A 16,626-nucleotide genomic window follows, 5' to 3' on the forward strand; every position below is an offset into this window, starting at 1 on the left:
TGTTTTATATTTTAATTTTATATTTTATAATTATATTTATATTTAATTTTATATTTTAAGATAATATCCATTCTGAAAGCAGAAAGACGTAAAGTGAGCAAAACGGGATTTATTTTCATTGAAAACAATGCTGAAATGGGTGGTTCAGCTGAGAAAAAGCTCAAGTTGATTTGTTTTTCAAATAACACTTTTTCCATTTAACCTATTTCTACCACTACATTTTTATATCTGACCAAGTGGAAATTTTGGGGTAGGAGCAGAAGAACCCAGGCCAAGCCCCTCCATACTACGCTGGCACAGGGCTCTGATCATTCCCCAGACCCTGAGGCCCTGCTGGCTCTTCCCACTCGTGCTGTCATGCATCCAAATCGAGCTCGGGAACTGGCTGGGGGGGCAGAGCTGGGGTTTGGGGCTTTCTGGACCCTCTGCGGGGTGACCTTGGCTGCTGGAGACCCTGGTGGGTGCAGAGCAAGCAAGCTCAGCACAAGGCGAGCCCACGGCCATGCTGTTTTGGGCTGCTGACGCATCCCGATCTCAATCTTGCACGAGAACCCAGGAGCTGGTCCCTCACCACCCCCAGCCCTGTGGGACGAAGCTCCTCTAGGGCATGCATTCCCCCAGTCCCAGCCAAAGCAACGGGAGAGGCAGCGGGGCAGCTTTGACAAGCAGATCCCACTGTCGTCCTCGCCTTCCCCCAACCATTTGTTGCTCGCTGTGGCTGCGGGGAGCCCGCGGCGCCCGTGCCCAGCCCTCCGCAGAAGGCTGGAGCAGGCATTTGAATAATGAATTCTGTTTAAGACTGAAAGCTCGGAGATCCATCTGTAACAAGACTCGAAATAATTACAGCTGATGATTGCCTGGTACCTCAGCCAGAAAAAACAGAACAGATTTTGGCCGCCAGCAATTACAAGCAGCACCCGCTCGAGCACAGAGAGAACTTTCTAAACGAATTCATGAATACATTTGCGCGGGTTGGGAGCGATGGGGACAGCATTTTGGGGTGCAGGTGGGACCGCAGGGATGGGGAGTCCATGCTCACATGGCTCCAGCACCCTCTCCCTTCAGGGCATGTGTCCCAGCTGCGCCTGCCCGCGGCATCATTTGGGGCTGGGAGGAGAAGGAATCGACCTTGCTGCCCCGGACTCGTGTCTTCCCACCTTTGGTGCTACAAACTGAGATGAACATTGGTGGTCATGTGAGGGAATGGGAGAAACACGGGGAAAAGGTGTATTATTTTCTCATCTCCATATAAAATTGCAGCTATTTTGTCCTAATCTCCCTGCCGCGGGTGCCCCGAGTGTTGCTGGTGGTTGCGCACTGCTCAGTTATCCCTGTCCGCCCTAAGCATGGTGGGGTGGGTGACCACTGTCGGACCCAATCTGCCAAACATTTATCCCTGCTCCTTTTACTTGTTTTATGGCTTCATGAGCAAGGGCTGAGCACTGAGGAGGGCTTCTGTGTCCCATGGTGATGCCCTTTGGTGGCTGGCAAAAACATGTGTGCAGCCCGCAGCAGTGCTTTGCATCCCCTGTGCTCAGATTTGCTTCCTGTGTAATGGCGATAATTTATCAGATAGTGAATAATACACGTTCCTTCTTCCGTGTCTCTTCCACGTATCATTTCAACTAGCTGAAAATTGTCAAATTAGACTATTTTCCTTGACTGTTCCATTTAGGAGTGGGGGGAGCCGAAAGCTTTGATAATTGTGCTGTGTGCTTCACGTCCGTTTTGTAAAATAAGTAAGTAAAAATGTTGTTGCCCAAGCTTTGAGGAACGCCCTTGCTACTGAAGCCTCAAATTTCTCTCCTGAGGTTAGATACTGATGGTTTTAGCATGTGTTTTCTTTGCCTCTTAGAGCATGATGACCCGAGCCTGGTTGAGATTGACACAGGCAAACCTTGGCCGCCGGCTTTGCGAACCGCTCGGGGACTGTAAGTACATGGCACTATCGCTTTTTCCCATGAGCCAAAATTGCATGTGCTTTGAATTGTCCTAGCGTAATGTGTCTATATTCATCATTGCTCCCTTATCTTGTTCGGCTCCAATCTACAAGGATCTGCTTAGCACTCCTCTGCACCTTAAATTCTCTTTTATCTCAACTCTTGTCACCACCAAGCCTGCAGGCAGCTGGAGCATCTTCCTGCCTGCAGCTGGAAAAAGCCCCAGTGGGTGAATGGGGCTCCCTGCTCCATCCTCATCCCCATTTTTTGCACCAAGAGCAGCAGTGTTGCAGCTGCACAGCCCCATTGGACCAGTTGAGGTGCTGTGGGTTGGTGTCAAGGTGGATGCGATGGTCTGCGGCACCTTGGCTTTGCTTGTTCCTATGCGTGTGTCCCAAGAGGCTTGGAGGCTTTGGAGGTGGCGGGGTGAGAGCCTTACAAAAAGAAACCATTCAAAGAGGGACCCGGGTGCTACCTGAAGTTGGTTTTTCTCCTGCCCCCTGACATTATGAGATTTGAATTCATTACACGGTGGGAATTGGTGGAGCGCTGCATCACAGGAAAGGAGAAAGCAGGATGGTGTTAGGGCAGTATAAAGGGTTCATGTGGGGTGTCCCCACAGCTGAGAATTGGGGAGTCTCTTGGGGAGTCTCTTGCACTTGCACTTTCCACACAAGCTAATGCGAATGCAGGAAAGCACTTTATCTTACGCCAAAGCAGCCATCCAGCCCTGAGTGAATGTGCAAGGAGGTTTTGCTGGTCCTTATGTTTTGAGCTGATCTTGTACTGCCAATGAGTTTTTCTGGGTCCTTTATTTCTGTTGTATTAAGATGGGAGGATTTCTTCTTCACTGATCCAATCTATTTCCTCCTCTTCTGTCTTTATCACTCGAGCTGGTTAAGTAAAACAGAACCTGCAAAATGACTTGTGATGTTGGATGCCCAGTTTGAATTATACCTGAGATACCCAGCCTGGTTCTGTCTCCATTATCCTGCTCCAGGACATTGCAGGATGAGTCTGCACCGGGGCACTGTCCTGAGCTGATCTGCCTCCCCATTAAATCCCCATTTATGCTCTCCTCATCGCCACCAGACAGGAGCTGCCTGGGCCTTACAGGCGGCACAATGTTGTCGAACAGGGGCCCACAGAAAGAGAACATCTGGTTAATCGGTTCAAATGGCTGGGAACCAGTTTACCGTGTATTAAGTATTCTTTGATTCTGTTTAATTGGGACATTGCAGAGACCCTGATGTCCAGTAATAAGGACAGTGGGAAGCTGATCAGACAGCTCGTTAACACTCAATTAATGTCGCTCCGTACGGCACAGCAGTAACTTTTAAAAAATGTATGTGTGCAGCCGAGGTGGAATTAAATTGCGATGGCAATTTCCAGAGTGCACGATCCGAGTTTTCCACGTGGCACAGTGTTAACTTTGTGCATGTGTGCAATTGAAGTGGAATTAAAAGTTGAAGTGCAATTTTTTTAGGTGAATGCAGTCACTTTACACAGTACAGAATTAGCTCATTTCTAATTTATAGGTGCAATTAAAGTGCACTAAGAATAAAATTCATAAATCTTTAGCTAACTGACCATGATTTTTCTGAAATCTCTTTTTGTTCCTTTTGATGCAGGCAATGTGGGCACCCAGTGTGCCTGGAATAATAATAGTTAGCTCTTTCCCTTCATGCTCTTCCTTGTCAATCTTCGTAGACTTTATTAATCTTATCTGGATGCAGTGGCTGTGTGTCTGTGGCGAGGTTGCATACCTGCAGCTCTACAGAGGTCTCAGCCCTCTGGGTTTGGCTTTCCTCCCTCCGGGTCGCTTTGCCATCATTTTCCCCCAGGCGATATCACACCCACACTTGGCATGGCGTGGCTGGAGGGGTGATTCCCATCTCTTCATCTCCCTAACGAGCTCCAGGCCTGCTAATGAGCCTGTTGCTCCTTAGCAGAGAGCCTCTGCTCTGAGGGGGGCACGGCTTTGACCAAGGGACCCGTCTCATCCCTGCTGTGGCCAGAGCAGGACAATTACCCACCGGGTGCTTCGTAGCGCAGCTCCCTCCAGCCGCGCATCTTTGTCAATTGCGATTCTTTTAAGGGCCTGAATTCCCTACCTCCCCCCCCCCTTTTTTTTTTTTTTTATTACATCTGCACGCTCAGTCATGCAAAAAATTACATGATTTCGGAGATTCAGCTGACTCTGGTCTTGGACGGCGAGGGCTGCTTAGTAGCGCCATCACCATTCAATTAGCCCCGGCGCACGGAGGAGATGTACCGGAATAACACGGCTTTCGCTTCGATGCTGAGCACTCAGCGGAGAGCGTGAGCCACGTCCCAAGCCGTGGTGCTTGATATTCAGGGCTGGCGAGCAGCATGGCTTGGAGGGAGCTGCTTCTCCTCTCCTCCTTCCCTGCCTCAATTTCCCCTCCAGTGTCAGGACATGTGGTTTCTGGAGATTTGGCTGGAAAGGTGGGCCATCTTCATCCTCCCAGAGGACAAACGGGTATATCGGGGTGGAGAAGTGCTTCTGTGCCTCCAGCTCTAGGGGGTGCTCAGACCAAGCACCCCCAGCTCCACACCACAGCCTCCCACCCCAAACCCCACATCTGTGGCTGTCTTGTCCTGCCTTCACGGCATTTGGGGGTGGGCAGCTGGCAGCGGGGCTGCGATGAAACACGGGGCTGTAGCCAGCTCGGGGAGGCGGCGTGATATTTCCCTAGCAGTTTATAGACTAGAAAAAAAAAATGCTTTTCCAACACGTTCCTCTCTTCACTGCTGAAAGCCTGCTGTTAAAATGCAGGAGCGGGGCGGTGGCTGTTTGCCGAGGCCAGGAGCAAGGCGAGGCCAGTCTTGGGTCGGAGGCAGCTCCTTGGTCTCCCCTCCACGTGCTGCTAAACGCTTCGCAGGCCAGGTGTCAGCTCATAGCAGAAAAGCCTGTATTTTTAGCATGGCGATGATTTAAGTAAATCTGTTGCTTTGAAAGGAGGGGCAGAGGCCAGAATAAAAGTTATTTCTTCCCTTCCACCTCTCGCCCCTTGAGTAGGAGCTGATAAAAATCCAAAAGCAGGCCTGTGCTCCGCCAGGAAATCAGACTCCACTCCGCCTTTGCCTAGGAGCCGTGTGGATAAAATATTAAGCACTGGGGCTGGAGCAATGCGGGTACAGCAGGCATAATCAGATGAGTAGTTAAAGGTCTGGCATCCTTTGGGGACACGTGTGATTGATCAGCCCTTGCAAAAATAAATAACCCGGCTCTTCAGATCTATGTAGCAATTTTAAATTTTTAATAAATCTGTATGTATGGTGAAGGATAAGTCGTCACCCTGCACTCTGTGCCTGTGATTGTGGGTGAATTCATCATACTCTTCCCTTCAAAGGACTTCAGATCCTGCTGATAGACAGCGGTGGCGGCATTTTAAGTTCTTTTCCCATCTTTATCTTGCCAAGGTGTGACAGGGAGCCAGGCTGGGGACCGGCCGTGCTTGGGATGCTCCAATGCTGACTGGGGAGAGGGGGGACCCCAAAACGCGGTGCCACTGCTTTTGCTGACCCTGGGCTTGCAGAGGGAGGACCCGAAAGGTGTTTTGGTAAGAAATCGTCATAGGCCTCTCCTGTGGGGAAGCGCACTGAGCAGGTGCAGCTGCTGGCACTGCAGCATCGAAATGATGCAGCAGCCTTCGGGGCACGGGGAAATCATGGGGAAATCATGGCACGGGGCGGATGGCATTTGCAAACTAATTACGGCAGTGTCAGACTGCCAGCATATCCCCTGCATGGCCCTGCAGGTGGGGGAGGACCAGGTGAGGGGCAAAGCATCCTTGGCTTGCTGAGGTGGGCTGCAGACAGCAAAGGTGGCAGGTGCCAGCCCTGTCCCATGCCGACGGGGAGCAGACGGCTCTTGGGCTCTCTCCACCCTGCTGCGTGCTCAGACTGGGACACCCGAGGCCGTCACAGCCCAGGGAGCTTTCCATGGGAATGAGGAGCCGGGGACCTGGGCAAATGCTCCTCTTCATGGCAGAGGGGTGGAGGGGGAGGCTGGGGGATCCGGCCAGCTGCAGCCGGGAAGCACAGCTGTATGACTGCAAAATGGGCCTTTTCTGTGCCTTGGCACATGGCTCCTGCCATAGTCTGGAGGCTGAGGGGGATTCCCCCTAGTTTTAAACTAGGTTTGACGGGGGAAGACAGGGGAGTTGGAAGTGATAGAGAAGGGCTGGGGGGATATTGTCACTGCTGTCACTGTTGAAGATAGTAGGGAAAAAAACTCTGAGTTGTCCCATAGGATCAGCTGAGGGCTCCTCAGAGAAGGTAGTATTCCCAATACCCTGTCTGGAATCTTCTTGCGTCCCTCCAGGGGTAAATGAGCCTGCTGCTTCCCTAAAGTGCTTGTATACCAATGTGTAAAGCATGGGGAATAAACAGGATGAGCTCGAGGTCTGTGTACAGTCGCGGGGCCACGATCTTACTGTGATCACAGAGCCGTGGTGGGACAGCTCGCGTGACTGGAAGGCTGTCATGGAGGGCTATGTCCATTTAGGAAACACAGGCTGGGGAAGCGAGGGGGAGGAGTTGCCCTTCATGTGAGGGAGCCATGAGAGTGTGCCCAGTTCCAGCTGGTGGAGGGAGAAGGATGTGTGGAGAGCTTGTGGGTGAGAATTAAGGGGCGGGCTGGTATGAGTGAGACCGCTGTGGGGCTGCAGCACAGCTCACCAGAGCAGGAGGAGGTGGATGAGGCCTTCTACAAGCAGCTGGAAGTAGCCTGACAATCCCGGACGCTGGTTCTCGTGGGGGTCTTTAATCATCCAGACATCTGTTGGGTAAGCAACTCGGGCAGGCACGCGCAGTCCAAACGGTTCCTTCAGTGCGTTGAAGACAATTTTCTGATGCCTGGGGGTCCTGGCGGACGACAGGTTAGCCATGAGCCAGCAGTGTGCCCTCGTGGCCAAGAAGGCCAATGGGATCCTAGGGTACATTAAAAAGAGCGTGGCCAGCAGGTCAAGGGAGGTGATCCTCCCCCTCTGCTCTGCCCTGGTCAGGCCTCACCTGGAGTACTGTGTCCAGTTCTGGGCTCCCCGGCACAAAAAAGACAGGGACTCCTGGAAAGAGTCCAGAGGAGGGCCACAAAGATGATACGGGGCCTGGAGCATCTCCCCTGTGAGGAGAGGCTGAGAGGGGATCTTATCAATGTTTACAAATACCTTAAGTGTGGGAGACAGAGGGCTTTGGCCAACCTCTTTTCAATGGTTTGTGGGGACAGGACAAGGGGCAATGGCCACAAAATGGAGCCCAGGAAGTTCCACAACAACATGCGGAAGAACTTCTTCACAGTGAGGGTGACGGAGCACTGGGACAGGCTGCCCAGGGAGGTTGTGGGGTCTCCTTCTCTGGAGATATTCAAGGCCCATCTGGACGCCTACCTGGGCAGCCTGCTCTAGGGAACCTGCTTTGGCAGGGGGGTTGGACCCGACGATCTCTGGAGGTCCCTTACAACCCCTACAATTCTGTGATTCTGTGATTCCCGTGGGCAGGGAGGTGCTGAGCTCCCTGGGCATCACCAGAGCATCACCAGGTTCCCCACCTCCCTGCCCAGGTCTGGCAGCACACAGCCAGGGGAACATCTGCACGGCGATTTCAGGACTCTCATCTTTGCAACTCAAAGCCTGGATGGCCCCTGTGGCTAGGATGTGCATGATCTCCCTGGGAAGAGATGCTGCCAGCAGCAGAGAGCGATCAGCAAATGCTTGGTGTTCCCCATAGGTGCCTGTCCGTGGGTGCAGAGGGGTGCACATGGAGAGGGAGGTTTCTCTGCAGTATCTGGAGCCAGACGAGGGGTGTTGGCTGGGTTCATGTTTGTCTCCTGGGGTCTGAATGTGAGCATGGGCTCCCCAAGAGGTGTGCGAGCACCCTTAGCACCAATGTGCATGGGTGCTGCCCTTGCAGACATAGCAATGTGTCTCATCTCCTGGTCAGCAGCATTTTCTCATCTGCTGCAAAGATTAAACATTTGCTAGGTAAAATTTCTCCTGGCTGTGTGGTTAAAGAGCATATCCCTGCTTGGCAATACAAGTTCCATGCTTAATGGGGACGTGATTCTGAGCTCAGAAAGGCTGAGTGCCTTCTGCATGCAGGCAGGGACCGGCTGCACTCCAGGCAGGTGTGTGCCTTGTCTGTGCCGGGCACTGTGGGTTTCAGATGGGGTGAATGCCAGTGTTAGGGTGAGGGGAAATGCCTAGCTGAGCTAGGTCATTTGACATGACCCTCCAGTCCCACCGCCAGCGAAACGGGTCCCAAAAGCAAATTGCTGCTTGTCACTGCACCGCAAGAAGGAGCCTGACGCATCCCCGGGGAGCCACCAGTGATGTGCTGTTGTAGGGTCAGGCTCTGGGGCTGCGGGTGCACTCCCTGCTCGGTGGCTTTGTGCTCCATTCCCATTTCCACCCACCTGGCTGGTGGAAAAAAAGCAGAGCCCAGTATGGTGCAGGAGGCACAGGGAGCATCCCCAGGGACAGGGGACAGCATGCACAGTGCTGTGACAGGCAGAGGGAGCCGCAGGCTATAAAGCAAAGTGAGTGAGCAGGAAAGGTGTCCAAAGCAGGGATGTGCGGGATTAGAGGGGCTGCTGCCTTCGGAGGCTGGGGGCAGCCCTGCCAGCAGTGTTGGGGGGACAGCAGTGTGTGTTTTGTGCACGTGAAACCATCTCTGGGTGGGTTTTTCTCCTCCCTCTGAAGCAGCCCCTGGTAGTGGTTACGTGCCTCCTCTTCTGCTAAAGCAGGACCAGATGTAACTCCCAGGGGAGTTGCTCCAGGCTGGTTGTAAGGCAAACCTTCCTGCTGGTTTTTAAATACTCTCATCAGTTGATCCCTGATCTAGCAGCCAGATCCCTTGCTCAGGTTTAAATGACTGATTGCATCCCTCCTGTGCTCCGTTTGTTGTCTCAATTTCTCTGATCACCAGCAAAGATGGTTTTTAGCCATTCTGTTTCTTGCAGATAATATTCCTCCTTGAGCAGTCCTGCTTTTTCATATTCCCTAGCCCTTTCTGATGTGCTCGATCTGTCTCACACAGCCTCCAGCTCCTGCAAAAAGACTCCAGCATCATTTCTCCTCTCTGCTTCTGCTCCTTGCTGGGGGCAAACTCTCAAGAGCTGCACAGCATGACCCACGATGCGTTCAGTGCCCACAAGCTGCATGATGCTGAGCAAGCCAAAGAGGACTTCTGCAGGACCTCCAGAGCTGCTGGACCCTGGTGGTGGAGAGGACCTCTTAGCTGGAGGCTTAGAGGGGATATGAGCTCTTTATGGTGAGCACCTCAAGCAGCCCCATCCCTCCCCAGTCCCACCTGGGCTGGTGCAAGGTGACAGGGGAAGGTTGTACAGGTGGTTTTGCAGGCAAGAAGTCGTCACCTTCATCAGGTTGGCTCCAGATAACGAGTTAGCGATGGGTGGGGACTAGTTGTGCAACCTGTCTGCAGGTTTTTATGGGAGATAACACAAATCAGCTGCAGTCCCGTTTTTGCTTGGCGTCTGCACAGGTGGATTGGGTTGGCCCAGCTCAGGTTCTGGTCTGCCCCAGAGGCCGTAATTAGTGCTCTGGCCTTAAATAGCGGATGTGGTGGGGTGCCTGGGGTTTGCTAAGCTGCTCTGGGGGGATGGCATGGTGATGGTTTGTCCCCCCCCCCCCCCAAAATACAGCAAAAGGGAGTGGCAGGGAGGTGAAGAGGAGCTGCTGCTGCTGAAGATGCTGATTTGGGGGAGCTCCACGAAGGACAGCAGTGAGGGGTAGGCTGTTGGTAATGGCAGCCCAGCCCTGTGCAGAGGTGAGTGGCTTTCTCCCAGCCAGTTATGATGGCACCGTGATTTTGGGCATGGTTTTATGCCATGGGCATGGCCACCCAACTTCTCCCTGAGGGCAGGCAGGCTGCAATCCGTGTGTGGCAGAAACCATGGTATGAGTGGCTGTGGATGTTCTCTCCACCCCTCTTTGCATCCTTCCTCTTGTGAATGTATGTAACAGCTGCTTTTATCTCCCAGCTCCTTTAGCATTCCCCGCCATTTCTGTCTTTCTTTTTTTTTTTTATAAAAAGCAAATTTTTTTTCAAATTGAATTGAGAGAGAAGGAGAGAAAGCAAACCCAGATGCAAGTTTTTGCTCATGAAAGGGAAAGCATGGAATACAACAAATTAAATAGCCACCCGGTGAGAAGAAAGGAATTGGAGTGAAAAATGGGTTGGGGGGGAATAAAACCCAGATGAAAAAGGCAGGCTGGTGCTGGAGTGTGCCAGACGGGGCTGGGAATAGAAGCATAGCGTGGTGGTGAAATAATTGTGCCCCTTCAGCTGAAGTCCACCACTTGCTTTCTGCCTCGCTAACCCAAGCCTGCCATCCTCTGTTAGCTCCTGCAATATTTTATCTGCCGGCTCCGGCTCTGTTTCACTGAGATGAAGAGGACTTGATTAATTAGAAGAGATCTCTTTTTACCCAGCCAGCCTGGCTCTGTGGGGGAAGGCTGGGAACTATTTAAAGGGATGAAGATGTACTGCAGCAGCTGCCATCTCTCTGGTTCTGTGCTCACTCACCTATCTGAAAATTCATCTCCTTTTGCCCTCTGCCAGTAATTCCCCGTGATCTCTGGTGCAGATAAATGAAAGCAGGGTGAGCTCCAAGGGTAGTGCATGATGTATAGGTGGGGTGTTTGGTGCAAGCCAGGGAGAGTAAGTGTGGAGAAGAAGACAGCAAGGATATCTCTGGATGGGGTTTGGGACTTGCAAAACTCACCTCTGCATTCCTTTTGTTTATTATATTGGAAATAGGGGTGTGGGGGCCGTGGGTCTCCCCACTTCCAGGACAAACCCCGCTGCCTGGAGTGGGTGCAGGAGCAACCTCCCCGTGTTTCTTGGCTCATTAAGGCCCAGTCTTGCCTTCAAGTGACACAGGTAATGAATCCTCTGCAGGGTGCCTGCTGGCTTTAATAAGCTGGAATGAACTGAGGGAGAGAATTAACCTGGCGGGATGCTGGGGATGTCTCTTCCTGTGCTGTGTAGGGAATCTTAACGCCTCTCCTGCTTCAGGAAGCACCCAGCAGCCCCAAACCCCCCTGGGACAGGGAGGGGTGGTCAGGGGGGCAGCACCCTGCTCAGGGATGCTCTCTGGACCCCCGTGCCCCTTTTGCCAGACATGCAGCACCTGGCCCTGCTGCCTTCCCTCCCCATGCCTTCTGCTACCAGCTTTGCTCCTCTGGAGACCCAGAAGCAGGTAGGACTGACAAAGCTGTGTGCCTGTTTGGGAGGCATTTCAAGCAGCAGACAGGGCTGTTTTTGGCTAGGGCTCCCAAAGCCTAGTTTATCACAGCACTCGTATGCAGAGTAAGAAAGCCCAGTGCCTGAAAACCCTGTAATTATGCTGCATTTGGTTGGGTATTTTTGGCTTTTTATTTTCAGTAAATGGCTTTGTAATGCAGACCCCTGCAGGGCACTCCCTGTGGGGCAGGCAATGTATTTAATGCCCTAAAAGCCACTGGGATGTTCTGCTGGCTGTGTGGAGGGGCTGCAGCTGTGCTGGAGCTGCTGATGCTGCTTTATGGTCCTGAGCCCCCCATCCTGGGCTCCCCGGGTCCGAGGAAGGGGGTTTCTATGTTGAGCAATGGGCATTGCACAGGGCTTTTGGTAGCAGGAGTGGTGAGGTTTTGACATCCTGCTGCTCTCACTGCATGTCCCTGGGAAAAGCTTCAGGCACCTGGCAGAGCCCCCGAGCGATGCTATGGGACCCCGAGATATTTGGGCAAGGCGAGTCCAACTGATGCAGCCCAGGACCTAGGGGAGCAGCGGGAAGGAGGGGAGGGACATCTGCGAGCCCCAGCAAAGCGAGCAGGTCGGGGTGCTCGCGGGAGCCCTGCTTCCTGCAAGGCTGCTCAGCTTCCCGTGGGAGACCTCACTCTGCGTGCGCATGGTGCGTGCATACTAATGCGCCCTGCAAACCTTTCCCTGGCAGATCCTTTAAGAACAGACGTGGGTTTTGAGAAACCCTCGATGGCACTGCTTGTAATTATAATGTAATCGGCGTAATTGAGAGCCCGGGGCCCTTCATAGAGGCTGATTTGCATGTTTGTAATGCTATATGGAGACTTGTGGGGTTAGTCCCCCACCTTCCCCTGCCTGTTTGTGTGGGTTTTAGGGTCCTTCCTCCTGCCTGCTGGTGGGAGCAGGGGTAGATGAGGGGGAAGGAGGTTTGCAGATGGTTCCTTGTGGCACCGCAGGTCCCGGTTCGGGGGCCACCGCAGCCATCCATTATTGATAACACCCTGGCTGTAATGAGCTCCCAGTCTGGATTAGCAGATCATTTGCAAACTGATCTGGCTTTCCACCAGGCTTGTCCTCTGAAGGGTTTTTGGGCATTGGGCTGCTGCTGCTAGTCATTCAGAGCAGGATGGGGTAAGGCAGAAGGTAACACTTGCACCCCTGAGTGGACATTTTCCTAGGAACAGTCCCGTGGGCGAAGCACATGGTTAGCCATGCGGTACAGAAACGAGAGGAAACAACCCAAATTACATGTGAGGTCACACAGGGTGACTGTAAACAGCTCCCTGCAGCCTGAGCTGGCAGTCAGGGTACGGCTGGTGCTGCAGGGCTTGAGCAGCAGCAGCCCTGGTGGCCCCAGGGGACATGTCCTGCTCCTGTCCTTCCTGTCCTGGCTCTGGCTCCTGGGAGCAGGACGCAGCCAGGACCATTTTCATTCCCATATAGTGTTTTTTTGGAGATGCTTTGTGCATGGTCCTGCTCCTTGTGGGCACGGTCCTAATCTTCTGTCCACCTGGCCTGTAGAAGGAGAACAACCCCCAGGAAAATGGGGTGGGCGATGCTCTTAAATCTGCTGGGGATTTGGGAGGACACTGTGCTTCTTGAATAATGGCTTTTGATATGTAATATATTGCACAGTTTTTGATGGCCAATATTACATTTATTTTAAATGATATAATCAGCCCTCAGTGTCTCAGTTGATTTAGTCAATTAAGTTTTTAACCTCATGTCTTCAATCTCATCTGTGAGTAATTTAAATGTGGTGATTTTAATGAAAGTACATCTACCTGTTCATTTATCCAGACATATCATTGCCCTTTGGATCTTTTGTGTTAGGGACTGGAGGTGTTTTTTCCCCTCTTCTGCATGGAAATGTTTACTGGGGTGAGGAGACAATAAATTGATTGGCATTAGGGAGTTGATTTCTGTCTCAGAGCAATCCAAATATAACAGATGCAGCGATTTCCAAAGTGAAGTGACATGTACATTAAGGCTTTCAGAAAGGACAGCAGGCTTGCCTCTAATTCTGGGCTTGCATTTAAACCTGAGAGGAGACGGCAGTTATTACCTACCCGAAGCTGATATGTGCACAGCAGCTCTCGGCCGCTTGTGCAAATGCTGCAGTTTTTGGCCCCATAATTGTGGCAGCTGCCAAAAGCTTGCTGGGAGCATCTCAGCCTGGGCTGAGATTCGCCCCCTGAGTCCCCTGTGTGGTTTTCTGCCTCGTAATGTGGGCTTGGGGGATGCAGAGCGGTGATGTCCCAGGGGAAGCAGCGTTTTGGGTCTTTGCTCCGTCTCTTTGCAGGTGGGATGGGGTGAAGGGTGGCCCTGGGGAAATGCTGGAGCCCTGCAGTGTTCGGTGCTTTCGGCTCCCATGAAATTCAGAACGAGCAAATGAAGCCAATGTTTTCCAGCCTTCGCTGGTGTTGCTAAGAGAAATCAAGATAAATGACCTGGCGCTCCTTGTTGGCTGGCTATGCCTGCTCCCAGCCACGCTTACTCCTCTGGATGTAATTTTTTGGCTGAGCAGCGAGAGCTCAGCAGCACCGGCACAGCCTGGGGGATGCACGGAGGTGTGGGGTGGGGGGCATGGGGTCCTGCTGCGGGCATGGGAGCACCCCCGGTCCCTGGGGAGGCAGCTGATCTGGTGGGGTTGTCTGCGGTGAAGTTATTGGAAACCAAGCTCGGGAACACTGCTATTGGTGTTTTGTTCCCGTCTCATAGGCTGGCAATCTTAAAATACATTTTCTTTGGGGTTTTGAAATGAAAATGCTCAGAAGGGGCATTATATGTGGTTTTCTCACAGAAGGCAACCTCCCCTCCACCAGCCGAAAATACTTATTTTAAAATTTAGAGTGGAAAATGCAAGCAGTTTTTGATAAAAGCATTTCTATTCATGAGCAGTCGCTTGCAGAGATTTGCAAGAAATAAATAGGTTTTGGCAGCATAAAAGTCTGATGAACAAGGGGATGGAGAAGGTTTGAAACTTGATTTGGTGTTGTTTCATGTGGAATTTCAGAAAAAAGTTTGCCAACAAAAGTGTCAGGGGATGTTTTTCTGCTGCTCCCAGGCCCAAGTCTCCTGTTGCTGGTGAGAGCTACGACACTCATAGGTTAATTATCTTCTGATCCTCTTTTTGAGGCCTCGCTCCCTGGAGATTTATCTCCATCTAGCCCTGGGACATGCTCGCTGCTTGCTGGCCGCATTGAGGAGTTTGTCTTGAACTCCTTCCAGACTATTAGCCAGGTGAAGGTCATCGTGCAGTGTCTCATTGGAAAGTCGATTTCTTCTAGGCTTTCAATACACGCGCCGCCTTATTATTGCAGTTCTTAATGAACTCCGTGCATATCGTAAAGCAGCGAGGTGTGGTGACATTGCCTGTGTCTGTCTGAAGCCACTTCTGCAGCACTGAGCTTTTTGTGTTGCAGTTCCATTGCTAATGCTCCGTCTCCTCCTGACATGGACCTTGGGCAGAGGGCTGTCACTCTCCTCGGCAGGACACTGGTATAAAGTCAATCACGTGCAGATGAGGGGGGGAAATAGGTGACAAGTGTGCCAGGAGTCCACCAGGGTCCCCCAGCAGCAGTTTCCATCCAGCATGCCCCCTGTTGTGACGGGGAGCATCTCCACGATGGCCTGGTGGCCAAGCCTCTCGCTCAGGTGCTCCCGTGCCAGGTTTCCATCCTGGTGCTGGATCTGTCCTGCCCTTGCTCTCCCAGATCAAGCGTGGGGTCTCCTTTTCTGCTGGTTTGGGGCTCTTTCTACTCCTGCTGCCGTGGGCGTGATGGAGCTGGTGATGCCTGGGAGTGCGAGCTGAGCTGGCAAGCCGGCCCCCAGTCAACCTGGAGCGGCAGCTACCCCGCGCATCTGCGCTGCCTCCCCTGCTCATCCCTCCAGGGCTGCTCGTGAGGAGGCTAAATCGTGCTCGAAGCCTGCATAAAGCAGGGTATTTGCATCTCTGGTAAGGAAAAGCTCGGAGCCAGGGATGCTTGGAGCTGCCTCGCTAGCTCCAGCTCGTCCCCCACATCCCCATGTGTGTTGTGTGTACTCCCGAGCATGGAGGGGAGAGGAGAAGAAGAGTTGCCCATGCCATTTTCTTTTAAACAGATTCAACTGTGGCTCTGAAAACAGAATTAGAGGTAGGGTTTAATCATACAAGCTCTGGAAGTAGGGTAGATTAAATCTTTTTAAGGAGGGTGGCTAAGCACTTTATTTGCTGTGCAGGAATCTTCAGGGGGTCAGATACCAGAGAACTAGATTTAAAGCTTTTAAATTCCTTCCCTTTTTTCTTTTTTGAAAAAAAATGTTCTTTGACAATGCATGGTTGGCAAGGAAAGACTTTAAAGTGATGGTTAAAAAGAAAGGGGGAGAGACAGAAAGACGGGTGGAATGGAGATACTTGTCGAAAATAGACAATAATGTTGTGTTGACTTGTTTGGCCACTTTTAATCCTTAAAACATGGTTCTGCTCTGAGAATTGATTTTTTGGGTGGGGTTGGGGAGACCTTTTGGTGGTTCTGTGCAGTTTTGCAGTGCCTTTGAGGAAGAGTTTGAGCATACAAATGGTAGAGGTGCTGCCAGCCCCGTTCCCTCCTCTGCCTGCTGCTGCTTCCAGCTGGGATCCCCCTGCAGATCGGTGTGGGTGCTGGTAATACCGGGCACTGCGTCCCCTAATTTGAGGGGACCAAGGACACAACGTGTAAGCCAAGGCTGGCCTTAGTCTGGAGCAGGGTTTTATTATTTTATTTTTATTTTCACAGCCAGGCGCTCCCCGTGTCTTGCTCAGGGACTCTCGCTTGTGTTTGCCCTGCATTTTTCTTAATTTCATGGAGCCGAGGCGATCGATGGGGAGGCTGGGCTGGGATTTGGGGCAGCCTGCTGTGACTGATGGCCTGGGCAGCCCCAGCCCCGCTGCCCCTGTCGGGGGGGGGGAGCTGATGGGGCTGGGGTCGGTGCTGCGGGACGGGTGCTGTCCCCCAGGGGATGCCGCATCCTTCCTGTAGGGTCTTCCTGGAGCCCGAGGGGGCATTTTGTGCAGGTGGTGATGCTGTGAGTGCCGCAGGAGAGGAGCAATGGGATGAGTTTTAAACCTCACGAGGGCTGGGCTCTGCCTTGGGAGCCCTGATGGTGCTGGGAGCAAGGCAACCCCAGGGACCCTTGCCTCTGGTGTCAGCAGAGCGGTGCTGGCGTCTCGGTGCTGTCTATGTGGGAAATGTTGGTTTCCATAGGAACGGCCCGTGGCAGTGCTGGCTTTGGGGGAGGTGGCATCTGGATGGTGGCAGGAGCCTGGCCTGGCTGTGCGTGAGCCTCTGGGGCTGAGCTGTGGTGGGGTCGCTCCGTGTGGGGCGATGGAAGGGAGGGGTTTGTATGGGTGGCTGTACAGGGATGGCTGTGCAGC

At 52.5% G+C, this 16,626-nt stretch overlaps 1 protein-coding gene across 2 annotated transcripts in view; it reads left to right on the forward strand.

The window, feature by feature from the left end:
• The first annotated feature begins 6,661 nt into the window (after nucleotides 1-6,661).
• OPCML (opioid binding protein/cell adhesion molecule like) overlaps nucleotides 6,662-16,626 on the forward strand; it is a 334,851-nt gene continuing 324,886 nt past the window's right edge. Inside the window, exon 1 of one of the 2 annotated variants that reach the window (XM_040534084.1) lies at nucleotides 6,662-6,754. The gene's annotated coding sequence lies outside the window, so the exon portion shown is untranslated. Of the gene's footprint in view, nucleotides 6,755-9,594; nucleotides 9,753-16,626 lie in introns of those variants that run through there. The other variant, XM_040534081.1, reaches the window with a different exon arrangement.

This window comes from Cygnus olor, chromosome 22 (genome assembly GCF_009769625.2).
Source record: "Cygnus olor isolate bCygOlo1 chromosome 22, bCygOlo1.pri.v2, whole genome shotgun sequence".
Taxonomy (NCBI): Eukaryota; Metazoa; Chordata; class Aves; order Anseriformes; family Anatidae; genus Cygnus; species Cygnus olor.